General features: G+C 40.5%; 1 protein-coding gene across 3 annotated transcripts in view; it reads right to left on the bottom strand.

Annotated features, from left to right (window-relative positions):
* The window catches only part of ARHGEF28 (Rho guanine nucleotide exchange factor 28), a 391,051-nt gene that overhangs the window by 204,283 nt on the left and 165,994 nt on the right, over positions 1–20,774 (bottom strand). The window lies entirely within an intron of this gene.

The following is a 20,774-nucleotide window of genomic DNA, read 5'->3' as shown; positions in this document are numbered from 1 at the left end:
GGTCCCCGCACCCTCTGTTAGCCCAAGACTGGAGCCATTCACAAAACCAATCTTCAAACAGTGGTTGGACTGGACTATAAGACAGAAAATGACACTGGTGAGGAGTGAGCTTCTTGGCTCAAGTAGACACATGAGACTATGTGGGCAGCTCCTGTCTGGAGATGAGGTGAGAAGGTGGCGGGGGTGGGACAGGAGCTGGTTGAATGGACACAGGGAATACAGGGTGGAGAGAAGTGTGCTGTCTCATTAGGCAGACAGCAGCTAGAAGTACATAGCAAGATGGCTTTTTGCATGAGATTGACTTGATTTGTAAGCTTTCACTTAAAGCACAATAAATAAAGAAGGAATTAACACACACAAAAAAGCATCTAATCCAAACACTTCATTTTACAAATGTGGAGAGGTGAGGTGATCTGTCCAAAGCCAGGTGGCCAGTAGGACTGAAGCCAAGTCCGACTTATGTCTGGTACGGTGTCCTTTCCACCCACTGTGCTGCACACTTGCATCACCTTTGACTCAGCAGGCAGTAAAGTCATCCAGTGAAAATGGCTCTAGGGACAGAGCATCCTATGGAAACAGACACTCGTCACCTTCCAAGGAGTCATTTAAGGAGATACTGCTGGGGCCGTGCAGACTCTCTGAGGTCAAGACTGTAAAGGAACCTCAGTTCTAGTCCTTCATCCCCAGAGCTGCTCCTTTCCTGATGAAAGCCTGGGACAAAAATACGATTCATATGTCCAGACAAATTTGAGACCATGATCTGTCCCTCTCAAACTGCGTGCTGTACTTTCTCCCATCTATTACATTTCTGGGATTACTCCAGTGTTGCCAAAGACATCCTAATGCATTGCTTAAAAAGCTAGGCCCAGGAGCTCCACAGACATCAAGACATAGCTTAAAACAACCCTACTTTAACAACCTAAGTATGAAAATTGCAGCACTCAAATTTTGTTGTTATAATGATTGTAAAGATGGCACAGGATAGGGTAGGGCTTCGTTCTGTTATACATAAGGTCAATACGAATCAGAGCCAACTTAATGGCACCTAACAACATCAAAGTAACTTTATTGGTGGTATTTGTAATCTAAAAGATATTCAGCAGATGCTGTGTCACACCGGAGTTAAAGCCCCAAGTGGATAGAGACTTTATCTGTCTTTTCTTCCACGTTATCTCCAGACCTAACACAGTACCTGGCACACGGTATGTGATCTATAAATATTTCCTGAATGAATGAATAAACAAATAAATGAATGAACACATCAAAAGATCAATGGCTCTTTCCCTGTTCAGTATCCGTAAAAGCTAGCTTTTAATATATGACCGCAGCTACTGTTTGAAGAATCTTTTACCATTAGTTATGAGTTAGAAAGTTATGAGTTAGTTAGTTAGAAAAGTGATCCAAACAAATGTGGAAATTATAGAACAAAATCATTAATATCACATGCAAGCAAAATTTTGCTGAAGATCATTCAAAAACAGCTGCAGCAGTATATCGACAGGGTACTGCCAGAAATTCAGGCCAGTTTCAGAAGAGGACATGGAACCAGGGATATCATTGCTGATATCAGATGGATCCTGGCTGAAAGCAGACAATACCAGAAGGATGTTTACCTGTGTTTTATTGACTGGGCAAAGGCATTCGACTGTGTGGATCATAACAAATTCTGGATAACATTGTGAAGAATGGGAATTCCAGAACACTTAATTGTGCTCATGAGGAACCTTTACATAGATCAAGAGGTGGTTGTTCGGACAGAACAAGGGGATACTGATTGGTTTAAAGTCAGGAAAGGTGTGTGTCAGGGTTGTATTCTTTCACCATAGCTATTTAATCTGTATGCTGAGCAAATAATACAAGAAGCTGGACTATATGAAGAAGAATGGGGCACCAGGATTGCAGGAAGACTCATTAACAACCTGAAATATGCAGATGACACAACCTTGCTTGCTGAAAGTTAGGAGAGGACTTGAAGCACTTACTAATGAAGATCAAAGACCACAGCCTTCAGTATGGATTGCACCTCAACATAAAGAAAACAAAAACCCTCAAACTGGACCAATGAGCAGCATCATGATAAATGGAGAAAAGACTGAAGTTGTCAAGGATTTCATTTTACTTGGATCCACAATCAACAGCCATGGAAGCAGCAGTCAAGAAACCAAAAGATGCATTGTATTGGGTAAATCTGCTGCAAAGGACCTCTTCAAAGTGTTGAAGAGCAGAGATGTCACCTTGGGGACTGGAGTGCACCTGACCCAAGCCATGGTATTTTCAATATGCATGTGAAAGCTGGACAATGAATAAGGAAGACTGAAGAAGAATTGACACCCTTGAATTGTGGTGTTGGCGAAGAATATTGAATATACCACGGACTGCCAAAAGAATGAACAAATCTGTCTTAGAAGAAGTACAACCAGAATGCTCCTTAGAAGCAAGGATGGCGAGACTGCGTGTTACATACTTTGGACATGTTGTCAGGAGGGATCAGTCCCTGGAGAGGGACATCATGCTTGGCAAAGTACAGGGTCAGTGGAAAAGAGGAAAACCCTCAACAAGATGGATTGACACAGTGGCTGCAATGATGAGCTCTCAAGCATAACAACGATTGTAAGAATGGCACAGGACCGGCAGTGTTTTGTTCTGTTGTGCACAGGGTCGCTATGAGTCAGAACCAACTCGATGGCACCTAACAAGAACAACAACATCATTAGTTAGGGGCCAACTTGATGACAGCTAACAACAAGAATCATTCTTATTTCAGTCTCTGATATCTCTTGACTAAAATCTGAGCATGGGAATTATCTACTACCATACACAGCTTAGATATTAAGGACAAAAACTACCTACTTCCACACACAGCTTACTGTCTTCCTTAAGTAGAAGAATTTTTTCATTCTTATGGAATCCAGACTTTCGGGAGCCACAGAGGTTGAAATGACACACCCAAAACTATCGTCCTAAGGGAATCTTTGAACCTTAAACCTTGACCCAAAACTGGTTTCCGGAAAGCCATCTTTAAGCCAAACAATAGCCTAATAAACAATGTTTGCCTTGGGGATTGTGCTCTTTTAAAGAATTATCTGTGTAGAGTCAGTTTCCACAACAGTAATTTCAAAGGTCATACTAGAAGCTATGTTTTAAGGTCGATCAGTAATTATTTGAATTGTTCTTCAAGAAAATGCTGTATGGAATCTGGCAGGTCCACAATTTCTGTAAACATTATTCTGGCCCTGTTTCCATGGCGATGTATAATTACTAGCGATAAGCTGGGGTATAAAACTCTGGAAAGAGTCTTTCTTCTTTGGAACATTTTTAACCTCTAGTCGGAAATGTTGCCCTAATTTGCAAATCATATATTAAATAAATAAACTTCAATCAATTTCTATTACTGGCTTAATATTGATTTTATCTTAACATTTAATATGACCTTACTATTCCATTGTCTTCATTAGCATAACCTTACTATTCCAGAAGACTCTTGCCAGGTAAGTGACTTGATTGCTCATTACAGGAGCTTCCCTAAAGACCCGTCAACTCTTAAGTAGGAAGCATCAAGAGACAGTATATAAATCCTAAAGCCAAGTCTACTATTATAACTTAATCCTCAGCCAATTCTAATCAAACTCCATCCTCTCCCTCCCCCACCTCACATTGTAAAAATTAAAAAAAAATAGTTGCTGACTTGACTAATGATTATCTTGTGTGTGTCAGAGTAGAACTGTGAAGTGCACTGGATGGACGGCATTACATACTTGCTCCATAATTCATTTGTGTGACACAGCACAGATCCCCTCTGAGTAAAATAACAAAATGCCAAAACATCTGAAAACCAATGAGATGGTACACCCCAGCAAACATTTGTTTACTGTATTTGATATCTTCATCTTTATGAAAATCAAAGTAATTTATGTAGGTTATTAAAGAACTCACTTAAAGGGATTATACCTCAACACAAAGAGAACAAAAATCCTCACAACTAAATGGATAAGCAACATCATGATAAATGGCGAAAATAGTGAAGTTGTCAAGGGTTTCATTTTACTTGAATCCACAATCAACACCCATGGAAGCAACAGTCAAGAAATTAAATGATGTATTACATTGCGCAAATCTGCTGCAAAAGACCTCTTTTAAAGTGTTAAAAAGCAAAGATGTCATTTTGAGGACTAAGGTGCACCTGACCCAAGCCATGGTATTTTCAATCGCCATTTTCAATGCATGTGAAAGCTGGACAATGAATAAGGAAGACTGAAGAAGAATTGATGCCTTTGAATTATGGCGTTGGTGAAGAATATTAAATACACCATGGACTGCCAAAAGAATGAACAGATCTGTCTCAGAAGAAGTACAGCCAGAATGTTCCTTAGAAGTGAGGATGACGAGACTTCATCTAGCTTACTTTTGGACATATTATCAGGAGGGATCAATCTTTGGAGAAGGACATCATGCTTGGTAAAGCAGAGGGTCAGCAAAAAAGAGCAAGACCCTCAACAAGATGGATTGACACAGTGGCTACAATAATGGGCTCAAAGATAGCAGTGACTGTGAGGACGGCACAGGACAGGGCACCATTTCATTCTGTTATACATGCTGTTGCTATGAGTCAGAACTGACTTAACAGCACCTAACAACAACAACAACACCTTTAATTAGTTAGTCTTTTATCCTTTTAAGTTTTTGGCCTTTAAGCTCATTTCATTAGAAGGTAGGGTTTTTAATCTTACAGATTCCCAAAAGGGCAGGTTTGACACCATTTCCATTTTTTCCCTCTTAAAATAATAACCAGGAAAAGACTCATTTGTATTGGGTTTAATTAGAGTCAGGTAACAAAATAAATACACATGCAAACACATGCACATGAACACTCTCCAGCATAGGTCTCATGAGATTGTGACCAGCCACATTACCATAGACATTCTACGATGTCAGAGATACCAACCAGAGTCTGGGGAGAAATGCACCATGGTTGTATGGGATACAATTTTCTTCCAAGAAGAATATGCCCAAGAGGGAACATCTGAACCATTTGTGTTCCCTTTTAAATAATTCAGTTGGTAAAGGCAAGTATGGTATCAACCATTGAAATGATACCCCCTACACTATACGGTGGTAGAATTCCCAGCCAAGGCACCTCATGCACACCCACCATGTCTGGGGGTGATTTCCGTGTTGCTGTAATGCTGAACAGATTTCAGAGGCGCTTCCAAACTAAGGCTAGGGAGAAACGCCTGGTGATCTACTTCCAAAATCAACCAATGAAAACCCTATGGATCACAATGGTCTGATCCACAATCAATCACGGGGATAGCACAGGACCAGGCAGCTTTTTGTTCAGTCGTGCATGGAGTCACCATGAGTCAGGGGCTGGCTTGACAGCAGCTAGAAACAACAGTGTACCTACATTGGTGCAGTGCCCTAAATACAATAAACCTGGTGGCTAACTGACCGGTACTGTGGTTCACTACATTCAACCTGACCAACAGTGGGAGTGTCAGAGGTCCCTTCTTCCACCAGAAGAGCTTTCCGAGTCTGTTCTGCTAGTCCCAGCTCCTGGTCCTCTCCCTTCTGGCACCATTCTGACATCCTGTACAATGGAAAAGACCAGTAAACACGTGGGGCTGAATCACCCACTGTTGACACACTCTCTCTTTCTGAGGGTTTACCCACTTCCTAGGGAGGTAGAAAGGCAGGGGAAGAGGGGATCTGCTTGAAGAAAGCAAATAAAAAGCTGAGAGAGAAAGAGAGGGAGAGAGCTTTCTCACTCAGCATAAATGTTCAGAGTACAGAGTAAGGTGGACAGCTTGAACTAGGAAACATCAAGACACAGGTAGATAATTCTGCTTCTTATAGACTTTCAGATTTCTTAGCAACACTCAGGAAGACAGACACTGGAAAAGGGTCTAAAATTTGGCAGGAGTAGGGGCTGTTTAATTAAAATGAAATGTTTTCTCACCAAATAAATACATCTCTTCTGGTTTAGTTGGTGCCAGGAGTTATTTGCACTAATGTAACTAAAACAGAATTACAAATAATTGCTCTAATGGCAAACTTTAAAAGGTATGACCTGTAACATCCCAGGAGTGAGATCACCCAGACACAAAGGCACTGAACAGGCTGTGCCATTCAATAAACCATTCCCATTATGGTATAAAAGGAGGCCCATCTGCCCCAGGCAGGGAAGAAACCTCAAAGTCCAGTGCTTCTCACTCTAACAAGGTTTAGTTTCTTTGCCTAGAAAATGAGGCTGTCAGACCAAAGATTCTAAGGTTCCTCAGGGAATCATCCCTGTCCTGCTTTTATAGTGAACAAGGAGTCTAGGTGGCACAAGCGGTCTGTAATCAGCTGCTAACCTAAAAGTTGATAGTTTAAATCCACCCAGCAGCTCCATGGAAGAAAGGCCTGGAAAACTGCTGCCATAATAAATATTACAGCTAAGAAAACCCTGTGGAGCAGTTCTACTCTTTAACACATGAGGTCGCCATGAGTCAGAATGGACTCAATAGCAACAGGTTTGGTTTTTGGTTTGTAAGGATTGTGACCTCCGCACCAGTTTGTTGTACTGCGGTGGCTTGTGTGTTGCTGAGATGCTGGAAGTGATTCCACTGGTGTTTCAAATACCAGCAGGGTCACCCGTGGTAGACAAGCTTCAGCAGAGCTTCCAAACTAACATAGACTAGGAAGAAAGGTTTGGTGATCTACTTCCAAAAATTAGCCTCCACCAGCCTGACACCCAGAAGAACTAGATGGTGCCCATCAACCACCCTGACAGAGATCACAACAGAGAGCCCCAGACAGAGCAGGAGGAAAATGTAGAGCAGAATTCAAATTCATGAAAATATTCCAGACTTACTGGCCTGACACAGACTAAAGGAACCCTCAAGACTATGGCCCCTGGACACTCTGTTAACTGAGAACTGAAATCGGGCCCACCAACGGTGACTATGAACAAGGATCATGAAGAACAGTACACACCCAAGAGAACTTTCAGGAGGTCTGAGATACAGGTGCGCAGATCACCATACAGTGTGGTTTTACTAAAGGGAAATGATTTTATTTATAGGTCCATCCAAATTTGACACCACTATCAAACCCTGCTAACCAAAAGGTCGGCAGTTCGAATCCTCCAACCTCTCCTTGGAAACCCTATGGGGCAGTTCTATTCTGTCCTATAGGGTTGCTATGAGTTGGAATTGAATCAACGGCAATGGATTTGGTTTTGTTTTAATCAAACCCTGGAGGCTCAATGGTTAAGTGCTCGGCAAACAACCAAAAGGTAGCCAGTTCCAACTCACCAGCCACTGTGCAGGAGAAAGATGTGGCAGTCTGCTTCCATAAAGATTACAGCCTTGTAAACCCTATGCAGCAGTTCTACTTTGTCCTATAGGGTCACTATGAGTCAGAATCAACTTCATGGCATACAACAACAACATCATACCTACACAAGGCCTATCTATACCTTCAAATAAGCAGAAAATTCAGCTCAGAAGACTAAAAAATAAATTACCAAGCCTTCATGAACTTACACTGCTAGAGGAAATATATATTGGTACAACCACTTTGGAAAACGCCATGGCATCATCTAATAAATTTGAAGAAACTAGTGTCTTATGCCCAGCTATTCCATTCCTATATTTACACCCTAGAAAGGTGCTTGCTTTTTGTGCACCAGGAAACATGCACAAAAATGTGAAATGGTCAGAATTAGGAATAATTCTAAAGCCTATCAACAATAGAATAAATTGTGGTATAATCCTGTAATACTATTCTATCAACAATAAAAATGAACTACAGACTAACATTGAAGAATCTAACAAATATAAAGTTGAGGGGGAAAAAATCAAATCACAAAAAAAATAGAATGTTTCAATTAATATGAACTTGAAAAAGAGTAAAAACAGAGCCATATTGTTTAGGGATACATACATAGGCAGTAAAACTATAAAGAAATGGTTACTATAACATTGAGAATAATGCCTCTGGGGAAAAAGAGAGGAATGTGATTGGGAAGAAATGAGGAGTATTGGTGCTTCTGGGGCCCCAATAGTATCTCTTTCTCAATCTGTCTTTCTCTCCCTGTCTTCCTCTCCCTCTCCTTTACCCCCGCCCCAGACACACGACATACCCAAAGATGAAAAGTTTTTTTTAAAAACACACTTATATTCAAGGCCCTCCTCGGATCAATTAAATAAGAATTTCTGGGGTGGGGCCCAAGCATCAATCTTTCCTAAACACCCCCAAGTGACTCCAATGCCAAGACAAAGTTGAGATCTGCTACTTTAAATAAATAAGTGGGTAACGAAATACATATCTCCCTTCATGCCCTTGCCTTCTCTGTCAGCTCTTAAGATCTATTTGCTAAAAAATTTCACCGATGAAACATAATTTTTTAAGAAAATCGTTTTCCACATTACTTGACATTATGCCAGGATATAAACTTAAACACTTTACAAAATATTAAAGCTAAAATATGACAGGTACAATAATCTAGAAGCAAATGATATTTTTTAACACAATTCAGAAGTACTTGTATTTTATAGGGCCTAATAACATTTCATAACTCCTGAGCAGAACCACTGAAATGTATTCCATACAGTAAGTTTTGAAGGCCAAATTTTTTTTTTAATTCACATAAATCCAATTCACTTAAATAAACTCTACTCTGATTTCCAAAGCCACATATAGATTCATTGGGTCTCAATTTGTGCATCTAAGTCATTCCCTAAACAACTATTGAATGAAGCACAAAAAAAGACATGGTTCATGCCTTTCAGAAGTGTACAGCCAGCCCATTTTGTTCAGGAATAAAATATCTTGTCCATGAAGACAATGTCCTATGAACCACAGCTCTAGTCTTAAATACAGAGTGTATGAATAGAAAACTATCCGGCTGGGTATAATGAATGAATTAATATGGTCCTTCTAGCCCTGGTCTTTGTGATTCACACACAATGATGGAACGGGACTATGCAAATAAGGTATATGGAACCTGTGATGGTTGGGGTTGTGTGTCAACTTGGCTCTGCCATGATTCCCGATATTGTATGGTTGTCCTCCATTTTATGTGTTGTGAGTTCTGACTTCTACATGTTGATGAGGCAGGATTGGTGTAGGGTGTGCCTTGGGTAGCAGCCTTGCAGGAGGGCATGACTCAAGTCCTATTCTTACTCAAGTTGCACCCTTCCCTGAGGTATGGCCTGCTTCTAAGATATTTGTGTGTGTCCTGGCAGGACTCTATCTCAGCATCTGGATCCTGCATCTGGTTCATGATCAATTGACCTCTGTTTCTTGGGACTCAAGCCAGAGGCTTGCTGTCTGACCTGCTGATTCTGGAACTCACCAGTCTCCATAGCCCCTTGGGCCATTGGCCTATCCTATGGCCTGATTCGCCAGCTTCCATAGCCTTGTGAGCCAGCAGCCTGGGGTCTGAACTGCCGGCTTGGGTTCGTCAGCCCCTACAGGCACGTGGTTCAGAAGAGGCCCATGCCTGCCACAAATTTGGAAGTTGCCAGTCTCCACAACCGCGTGAGCTATTTCCTTTATGTAGTTCGTGAGTTCTGCGACGTTGCACAAACACACACCCCGCCCCCCTCTGCCCCAAGGCTGCGAGGTATTTTAGAAAGCGCACAGGGTCATTTCTTTTTACAGCAACATGTAAAAAAAAAATAGTGGTATAGCAGCACTTAGGAAAATACCTCATTGGGGAAGAGGGGATGGTTGGCAAACAAACAGAGAAGATGCACGTTATTTGTGTAAAAATATGGTAGCCACAAACCTAGGAACGCCAAGAATTGTTGGCAACTACTAGGAGCTGAAATAAACAAGGAAGTATGTGCCTCTAGAGCCACGCCCTAAGTGAGGACTTTTAGCCACCTAACTGTGACCACTAATGGAGTAGTGATGAAGAGCCAAGCTACTAACCAAAAGGTCAGCAGTTCAAATCCACCAGCCACTCCTTGGAAACACTATGGGGCAGTTCTACTCTGTCCTATAGGGTCGCTATGAGTCAGAATCGACTGAAAAGCAATGGGTTTTGTTTTTTTTAAATTGTGAGAAAATAAATTTCTGTTTTTTAAAGTCACCCACTTGAGATATTTCTGATACAGCAGCACTAGGTAACTAAGGCAGTATTAAACAAGCATAATGGGAGATGTTAAGCTCTTTGAAACTTCTTTTCTGCATCAGATACATTTGAGACACTCAGATTACAACAACCCCTAATGGAAAATAACCTGGGAAAACATACACACACACAATCATTCCAGAAGATTCATATTGTGATATACAGTGCTGGAATGTATTTTCTGGATTGTCTGTTTTATATAACCTGTTTATACTTAAGTTTATTTTTGTGGAACTATTACTAAATTGGAGCCCAGGTGGTGCAATAGTAAGTACTCGTCTGCTAACTGAAAGGGTGGCAGTTTGAACCCACCCAGCAGCTCCATGGAAGAAAGACCTGGCAATCTGCTCCCAGAAAGATTACAGTCTAGAAAACCCTATGGAGCAGTTCTCCTCTGTCACATGGGGTCTCCATGAGCCGGAACCGACTCGATAACACCTAATAACAACAGTACTAACTCAGTTGAAATGCTTAAAAAGTCTATCAGAACTCAAAGATGGCAACCCAACTTTTGGCCTTCGCATCCTAGGGACATTTCTAGGCTGAATTATTCAGTGTGGCCATCATTAGAAGCTATTAAGAATCTAGACACAGCATTGTACAGCACAAAGGGCTGAAAGATCTGGATTTGAGGTCTTACAGAGCATAGCTTTGGGCAGACCTCTTAATTCTCAAGTTTCAAGTTGCTTCATCTGTAAAAGGGAAGTGATATCTGCCCAGCCTACTACCCAGGATTGTCAGGGGCTGTAACGAAAATAATATATAGGGACAGGGCTCTCGAGACCTGTGAAAGTTAGTATCAGGTGCACTTAAAACCAACAGTCACTAAGTAGGTATGTGGTCTGTTTGACAACAGCTTTTCTCTAGTTATAATCTAAAAGCATGATTTCAGGGAACTAGCTGCCTGCTTACAAAGCACGATAATTGCATCAGTGTAAGACACCAGATGTATAATTAAAACAAATGTGCCACAGCCCTGTGCCTCGGGCAGCAGGCAGCCATTAGTGCTATAAGAGCAGCAATTATGTTGTGCCCCCTTCCAACCCTGAGCAAGAGATTTTCTTTCATTTGCTAATATTTTGTCAAGCTATGATTCAAGTCCACCATTCATTCATTCAACAGATATTTCTGACAGCCTACTATGCATTGGGCACTGTTCCGCTCTCCCCTAACTCCAAAGGTGAGCTGAACTTCTCAGGCACCTTCCCAATTGCAACTCCAGGGACCCTGTTCTGTTTGGGAGACACATTAAAATGTATTGCAGTCTAACTGTATTACTGTATTACTGACAAGCAGAAAAAGTGTGGGCTTTCTTCAAGTCTTAGAGATGGCCTTTTGAAGTCTGTATTGGGAGTCCGAATTTAGTACAGCCAGAACGGCCACTCATCTGCAGCCAGGCAGAACCCACTCACTGCCCTGGCACTGGAAGCCAGAACCCCACATCCAAAATCCCAGATTGAGGAAGATTAAACTCTGTGGGCATGAGCTACAGCTGCAGTGGGTGATCTCAGGCCCTCTTGCAGCTTCAGGGTCATAATCAGCAAAGAAGAATTCCAGTAAGGGAGTAGAAGTGGAAGAGGAACGTAAATGGAATAAAACAAACAGGAAGTCAGTATATAAACTATGATGATGCTGCCTACCCAGTGTTCCATACCTGGGTTGTACAGGAAAAATTTAAACAGAAATCACTCACATGCACACATACACTCTCAAGACAAACCTGCAAAATAAAAACTGCTACAGCTACAGGCCACCGCCCGAATGCCAGTTTGTTATACTGTAGTGGCTTGAATGTTCCTGTGATGCTGGAAGCTATGCCACCAGTATTTCAAATACCAGCAGCAGGGCCACCCATGGTAGACAGGTTTCACCAGGGCTTCCAGACTAAGGCAAACTAGAAAGAAAGATCTGGCAATCTACTTCAGAAAATTAGTCAGTGAAACCCCTATGGATTACAACAGTACACTGTCCAATATAGTGCTGGAAGATAAGCACCATAGTTAGAAGGCACTCAAAATACACAGTGGCTACTACAATAAACTTGATCATACTAACAATTGTGAAGATGGTACAGGACTGTTCAACATTTAGTTCTGTTGTACACGGGGTCACCATGAGTTGGAGCCAACACAGCTACAAGTGTGGGGAAAAAAGGTGAGAATGTGGAAGCCACTGTTAACTAGAACCTAGAGTAAGTTATCAAGCAATATCATTAATATCACACGGAAGTAAAATTTTTCTGAAGATAATTAAAAAACAATTGCAGTAGTACATCAACAAGAAATTGCCAGAAATTCAAGCTGGATTCAGAAGAGGAGGTGGAGCAAAGAATATCATTGCTGATGTCAGGTAGATCTTGGCTGAAAGCAGAGAATACCAGAAAGATGTTTACCTGTGTTTTGTTGACTATCCAAACGCATTCGACAGTGTGGATCATAACAAATTATAGATAACATTGCGAAGGATAGGGATTCCAGAACACTTAATTGTGCTCACGTGGAACCTGTATGTAGAGCAAGAGGCAGTTGTTGGAACAGAACAAGGGGATGCTGTGTGATTTAAGATCAGGGAAGGTGTGCATTAGGGTTGGATCTTTCCACCATACCTAGTCAATCTATATGCTGAGCAAATAATCTGAGAAGCTGGGCTATACGAAGAACAGTGTGGCATCAGGATTGGAGGAAGACTCATTAACAACCTGCATTATGCAGATGACACAACCTTGCTTGCTGAAAGTAAAGAGGACTTAAAGCACTGACTGATGAAAATCAAAGACCACAGCCTTCAGTATGGGTTACACCTCAACATAAAGAAAACAAAAATCCTCACAAGTGGACCAGTAAGCAATGTTATGACAAACAGATCAAATATTGAAGTTGCCAAGGATTTCATTTTTCTTGGATCCACAACCAACACCCATGGAAGCAGCAGTCAAATAACTAAACAACGGGTGGGACCAAGAAGGCAGAATAGTCAGACACTTCGTGTCATCTCTCTTACAACAAAGACCAGAAAAAACAAGTAAATTGGATATACATGTCAATCTAGGAGCCCTAAGCATCAAAGACAAAGCTGAAGAACTGAACTGATTGCTGGCATCCTGCTAGCCAAACCCCCACAGCACATCTTCAGACAAGCAGCAGCGTCCCAAGCCAAAAGCCACCCCATTTGGTTCAGCTAAGCAGCAACAACTACACACACCTTCAGAGTCAATCAGGAGTGATACCAGACCAGTGAAAGTTAAGTGCATGCTCCCAATCCATCACATGCAGCACAGCTCCCCCACCAGAGCTCCATGGGCCAAGGAGCACTCCCTCCCCTTCATCCATCCCCCTTCGTGCTCTGATGCCAGTCCAGCGGTGCTCAATACCACCATGCCCTCTAAAGCAAGATCTCACAGCCATGGTCCGTAGGTGCCCACCCCTGTACCCAGCCACTGGCACAGGGGGTCCACAGGCTTGCAGTGCCCTCCACCTCCCCCGCCCCATCACCCACACCAGTGCCCTGATGGCTAAGCCAGTACAGGAAGCCCTTATAAGGACAAAGTGAGCCGAGCTCCCAGCTGAAACCCTTTTTCACCTGCAGCAGCCAAGTGGGAGCTGCAGATCTGTAGTATTCAACATGGACCCTTTCCCTAATCCAGTAGCTTTCAGCCAGCCCAAGGTGTCCACCTTTTCGCCAAGCCACTGGTGCAGCAGGGCCACAGATTTGAAGGGCTCTTCACCTCCTCCAATCACCCAAACACCAATGCCTTGCCAACGAAGATGGCACAGTGCTTCCTCATTAGGTCAGAGCAGGCAGGGCTCCCAACTGAAGCCCATTTCCAGCAGCCAAATGGGGACTGCAGACCTGTGGCATTAAGCACCACCCCATCCCCTAAGATGAAACCTCAACCACCCAGGACAGGGACCTGAGGACTGGTGGTGCCCCCCTAATCCCTCCAGCCAACAGCACCGGGCACCCAAGGACCAGCTGCACTACCTCCCACTATACACTTTAGTGGACAGGGTCACACACCTTCCAACTGGGCATTCAGGGGCAGCTGACAGTCTGCCTCTCCCCCCACGTCACCCACTACTGCTAACAGAGATTTGTGCCTGCTCCAACACCTCCACACAGCCCTACCTGCCCAGAAATGTAAATGAAAGTCTCAGTACCACACACTCAGTGACTGACAACCCAGGCACCTTTGTCACAATCATCCAGGAAGTGGCAGAGCACACACACAACACCCAACCCAACGACATGGGGGAAACCCCCTGCACCCGGGGCCAGGTAACCAACAAAAACAGATACATCACCTCACAAAAAATGTCACCTACATCCTCAGCAGCCCCGAAAGAACAGTGAACAGAGTCCCAAGCTCACATACCTAGTAGCTGCTCCACTCACCTACAAACAGAAAGTGAGAGCTTCAATGTGGCAAGATTAATGACCACAGTAGCACACACGCCCAGCCTACTCAGCTATATCAAAGAAAACAAAAATTAGGACATAGTAAACAAATATACAATCAATAAATAAATACAATAACTTCTTGATGCCTCAGAGACAATAGTCAATATTAAATCACATAAAGAAGCAGGGCAAGATGGCTCCAGCAAGCAACCAAAATAAAGAACCAGAAAATCATCTCGAGGAAGATAAGGCAATGGCACTACCGGATAAACAATTCAAGAGACTACTACACAGAGCTTGCCAAGAGATCAAGAAGAAGATCAGGGAAAACATAGACGAAACCAAGGAACACACAAACAAAGCAACAGAAGAATTCAAGAAAACAATACAAGAACAAACAGAATAAATAGGCTACTAGAAAACACACAAAAACAGCAACTGAAAAACAAAAGATTAACAATAAAATTTCAGAATTAGACAACTCAATAGAAGGACATAGGACCAGAATTGAAACAACAGAAGACAGAATTCATGAGACTGAAGACAAATCCCTTGACATCAGTTTGTTTGAGGAAAAATCGGAAACAGATTGAAGAGAAATGAAGAAAGCATAAGAATTATGTGGGATAATATCAAGACAAATAACCTACAAGTGATCAGAGTTCCAGAATGGAGAGGATAATGGAAAACACAGAGAGAACTCTTGAAGATTTGTTGTCAGAAAACTTCACTAATATCATAAAAGAAGACATCTATCCAAGAAGCTCAATGAACCCCATATAGGATACACCCCAAGAGAAAGTCACCGAGACATATCATAATCAAATTTGTCAAAACCAAAGACAAAGGATCCTAAGAGTAGCTAGGGAAAAATGAAAAGCCTCCTACAAAGGAGAACCAATAAGACTAAGCTCTGATTACCCAGCAGAAACCGTGTAGGCAAGAAGGCAATACCTAGAAAAACCCATTGCCATTGAGTCAATTTCAATTCATAGTGACCCTAAAGCAATGGGATGACATGTATAAAGCCTTGAAGGAAAAAATTTGCCAACCAAAAATTACATATTACATATCCAGCAAAATTTCTCTCAAATATGATGGTGAAATTAGGTCATTTCCAGATGAACAGAAATTAAGGAAATATATAAAAACTAGACCAAAATTCTAAGAAATATTAGATGGAGTTCTCCAGTCAGAGAACCAACAACATGAGACAAAAATCTGAGACTAAGACACAGGACAGATCAATCAGAAACCAACCCAGAGACGGAATTTTCAAAAATAAAACAAAGCTAAGGCTGATAATAGGGAACCAGAGATGTCAACATGTAAATAGGGAACCAGAGACATCAACATGTAAATGACAACAACAGCAAAAAAAAAAAGAGTGAATAAATGGTGTAGTCATAGAGCTTCCAAATAGAGAAGAAGTCATGATGATATTAATAAAAGACTGGTTTAAACTTAGACAAATAAAGGTAAGTTTCAAAGTAACCACAAAGGAAGCTAACAAACTTACCCACTGGAAAAAAGAAGAAAAACACAAAGACCCAGTAAATATGAAATCAATAATAATGAAAGAAATGAAAAGAAAATCCATAAACAAAAAGAACTCAGCACAGAAAATTAAAGGGAACAAAGAAACAGTCAACACCACCAAAAAAAAAAAAAATGACAGCAGTACACTCATAAAAAAAAAAAATACATATGAATAATTACACTGGATATAAACGCCCTAAATGCATACAGTAAAAAGACAAGAGAGTGGCGAATGAAAAAAAAAAATTCATCTATATGCTGCCTACAAGAGACACACTCTAGACATAAAGACATAAGCAAACTAAAACACAGATGATGGGGCAAAAAAAAAATCAGGCAAACAATAAGCAAAAAAGAGCATAAGTAGCAATATTAATTTCCAATAAAACAGGCTTTAAAGCAAAATCCACCATAAAGGATAAAGATGGAAGCTATAAATGACTAAGCAGTCAACATACCAGGAGGACATAACCATAATAAATATATACATACCCAAGGACAGGGCTCCAAAATACGTAAAACAAACTCTAACAGCATTGAAAAGAGAAATAGATGGTTCCACAATAATAGTAGGAGACTTCAACACAGCACTTTTGGTGAAACACAGAACATCTAGAAAGAAACTCAACAAAGATACAGAAGATCTAAATGCCACAATCAACCAACTCAACCTCATAGACATATACAGAACACTTTGCTCAACAGCAGCAAAGTATTCATTCTTTCCCAAAGCACACAGAACATTCTCCAGATTAGACCACATTTTACTTCACAAAGCAAGCCTCAAGAAAATCCAAAACCCTGAAATAATACAAAGTAACTTTGCTGATCATAAAGCCATAAAAGTAGAAATCAATAACAGAAATAGCAGGCGAAAAATGAAAACTGAACAACACCTTGCTTAAAAACAACTGGGTAATAAAATATATCAAGGATGGAATAAAAAAATTCATATAATCGAATGAGAATAAAAAACACATCTTACCAAAACCTTTGATAAACAGCAAAAGCAGTGCTTAGAGGTCAATTTATAGCAATAAACACATACATGGAAAAAGAAGGGCCAAAATCAAAGCATTAACCCTATAACTTGAACAAATGGAAACAGAGCAACAAAAGAAGCCCAGAGGCACCAGAAGAAAGGAAATAAAGATTAGAGCACAAATAAATGAAATAGAGAATAGAGAAACAATAGAAAGAATTAACAAGACCAAAAGTTAGTTCTTCAAAAAACTCAACCAAATAGATGAACCATTAGCAAAACTGACAAAACAAGAGAGGATCCAAATAACCTGAATAAGAAATGAAATAAGTGATATCACAACAGATGCGACTGAAATAAAAAGGATCATAACAGAATATTAAAAAAAATTATACTCCCACAAATTTGAAAATGTACAGGAAATGGACAAATTTCTAGAAATATGCTACCTATCTAAACTAACACAAATTAAGTTAGAAAAAATAAACAGACCCATAACAAAAAAAGAGATTGAAGAGGTAAGAAAAAAAAACTCCGAACCAAAAAAAGCACAGGCTTGGACAGCTTCACAGGAGAATTCTACCATACTTTCAGAGAAGACTCAAGTCAATATTACTCAAACTATTTCAGAGCATAGAAAAGGAAGGAATACCCCTGAATTCATTCTACGAAGCCAGCATAACCCTGATACCAAAGCTAGGCAAAGGCACCACAAAAGTGAGAACTACAGACCAATATCCCTCATGAATACAGATGCAAAAATTCTCAACAAAATTCTAGCCAATAGAATTTAATAACATATCAAAAAAAGAATATATCATGGCCAAGTGGGATTCACACTAGGTATGCAAGGATGGTGCAACATTAGAAAATCAATCAACATAATTCACCACATAAATAAATCAAAAGAATCACTCAGCACAGAAATGGCACCTGAAAAAGTCCAACACCCATTCCTGGTAAGAAACTCTCAGCAAAATTGGAAGAGAAGAGAAATTCCTTGACATAATAAAGTGCATTTATACAAAGCCAACAGTCAACTTCATTCTCAACGAAGAGAGACTGAAAGCATTCCCCTTGAGAATGGGAAACACACAAGGATGCCCTCTATCACCACTCTTATTCAACATTTTGCTGGAGGTCCTAGCCAGAGCAATAAGGCAAGAAAAAGAAAGGGCATCCAAATTGGTAAGGAAGAGGTAAAACTATCCCTAATCACAGATGATATGATCTTATACATAGAAAGCCCCAAAGAATCCACAAGAAAGCTACTATAACAAACAGATTTCAGCAAAGTAGCAGGATACAGATTAACATATAAAAATTGGCTGGATTCCCCTACACCAACAAGGAGAGCTTAGAAAATGAAATTAACAAATGAATACCACTTACAATAGTCCCCAAAAAGATAAAATACTTAGGAATAAATATAACCAGGGACATAAAAGACCTATACAAAGAAAACTACAAAACACAACTGCAAGCAACCAGAAGAGACCTACAAAAGTGAAAAAACATATCATGTTCATGGATACAAAAACTCAGCATTGTAAAAATATTACTTAAATTAATCTACAGGTAAAATGAAATCTTGATCCAAATTTCAGCAGCATTCTTTAACGAGATGAAGAAACAAATCACCAACTTTATATGGAAATGGAAGAGGGCCTGGATAAGTAAAGCATTATTGAAGAACAACAACAAAGTGGGAGGCCTCAAGCTACCTGATCTTAGAACCCATTATATAGCTACAGTAGTCAAAATAGCCTAGTGCTGGTGCAACAATGGACACATAGACCAATGGAAAAGAATTGAGAACCCAGATATAAATTCATCCATCTTTGAGCAGCTGATATTTGACAAATGGACCAAAGTCCATTAAATGGGGAAAAGACAATGTCTTTAACAAATGGTGCTGGCATAACTAGATGAACTAGATGTTCACCTACAAAAAATTAAACAAGATCCATACCTCACAACACACACAAAAACTAACTCAAAATGGATCAGACCTAAATAAAAACCAAAAACTATAAAGATCATGGAAGAAAAAATAGAGACAATGCTAGGGGCCTTAATACATGGTATTAAATCAATACAAACCATAACTAAAAATACACAAACACCAGAAGATAAACTAGATAACTGGGAGCTCCTAGAAATTAAACACATCCTCATCAAAAGACTTTGCCAAAAGAGTAAAAAGAAAATATACAGACTGAGAAAAAAAAATTCAGTACAACATAATCTGACAAGGGTCTAACCTCTAAAATCTACGAAACACTTCAACACCTCAACTACAACAACAACAAAAAAGACAAATAATCCAGTTTAAAAATGGGCAAAAGAAATGAACAGACACTTCGCCAATGAAGACATTCAGGCAGCTAACAGACACATGAGGAAATGCTGGCAATCATTAGCCATAAGAGAAATGCAAATCAAAACTACACAAGATACCATGTCACCCCAACAATACAAGCACTAATTCAAAAAACACAAAATAACAAATGTTGGAGAGGTTGAGGGGAGATTAGAACGCTTATGCACTGCTGGTGGGAAGGTAAAGTGGTGCAACCACTTTGGAAAATGATATGGCACCTCCTTAAAAAGGTAGAAATAGACATACCACACAATCTAGCAATCTCACTCCTAGGCATACATCCTAGAGAAATAAGAACCGTCACAAATAGACAAATGTACACCCATGTTCATTGTAGCACTATTCACAATAGCAAAGACATGAAAACAACCTATGTGCCCATGAACAGATGAATGGATAAACAAATTACAGTACATACAGGCAATGGAATATTACATAACGATAAAGAACAATGATGAACCTACGAAACATCTCACAACATGGATGAATCTGGGGGGCATTATGCTGAGTGAAATAAGTCAGTTACAAAAGGACAAAAATTATATGAGACCACTATTATAAGGATGCAAGGAAAAGTTTACACACAGAAAAAAGCATTCTTTCATAGTTATGAGGGTGGAGAGGGAAGGGGAAAGGAAACCACTAACTAGAAAGTAGACAAGTGTCAACTTTGAAGGGAAAGACAACACACAATATAGGGGAAGTCAGCACAACTTTACTAAGGCAAAGGCATAGAAGTTTCCTAGACACCTCCAAGCACCTTGAGGGACTGAGTTGCTGGGGCTGAGGGGTGGGGACCATAGTCTTGGGGGACATCTAGGTCAATTGGCATAACATAGCTCATAAAGAAAATATTCTACATCCTACCTTGGTGAGTAGAATCTGGGGTCTTAAAAGCTTTCGAGTAGCCATCTAAGACACAGATATTGGTCCCATCCCATCCGGAGCAAAGGAGAATGAAGAAAACCAAAGACACAAGGAAAATACTGGCCCAAAGGACTAAAGGATCACATGAACCAGAGACTCCACCAGCCTGAGCCCAGAAGAACTAGATGGTGCCTGACTACCACCACCTATCACTCTGGACAGGGATCACAACAGAAAGTTCCAGACAGAGTGGGAGAAAAATGTAGAACAAAATTCAAATTCATGAAAAAAGACCAGACTTATTGTCTGACAGAGACTGGAAGAACCCCCGAGACTATGGCTCCCAGACACTCCGCTAATTCGGAACTGAAGCCACTCCCAAAGTCTACTTTTCAGACAAAATTAAACAGGTTTTTTTATAAAACAAATAATAACACACATGAGGAACGTGCTTCTTAGTTCAATCTATCTGAGACCAAATG

This window comes from Elephas maximus, chromosome 2 (assembly GCF_024166365.1).
Source record: "Elephas maximus indicus isolate mEleMax1 chromosome 2, mEleMax1 primary haplotype, whole genome shotgun sequence".
Classification (NCBI taxonomy): Eukaryota; Metazoa; Chordata; class Mammalia; order Proboscidea; family Elephantidae; genus Elephas; species Elephas maximus.
Note: the sequence above shows the minus strand (reverse complement) of the source record. Positions and strands in the feature narration are given on the sequence as shown.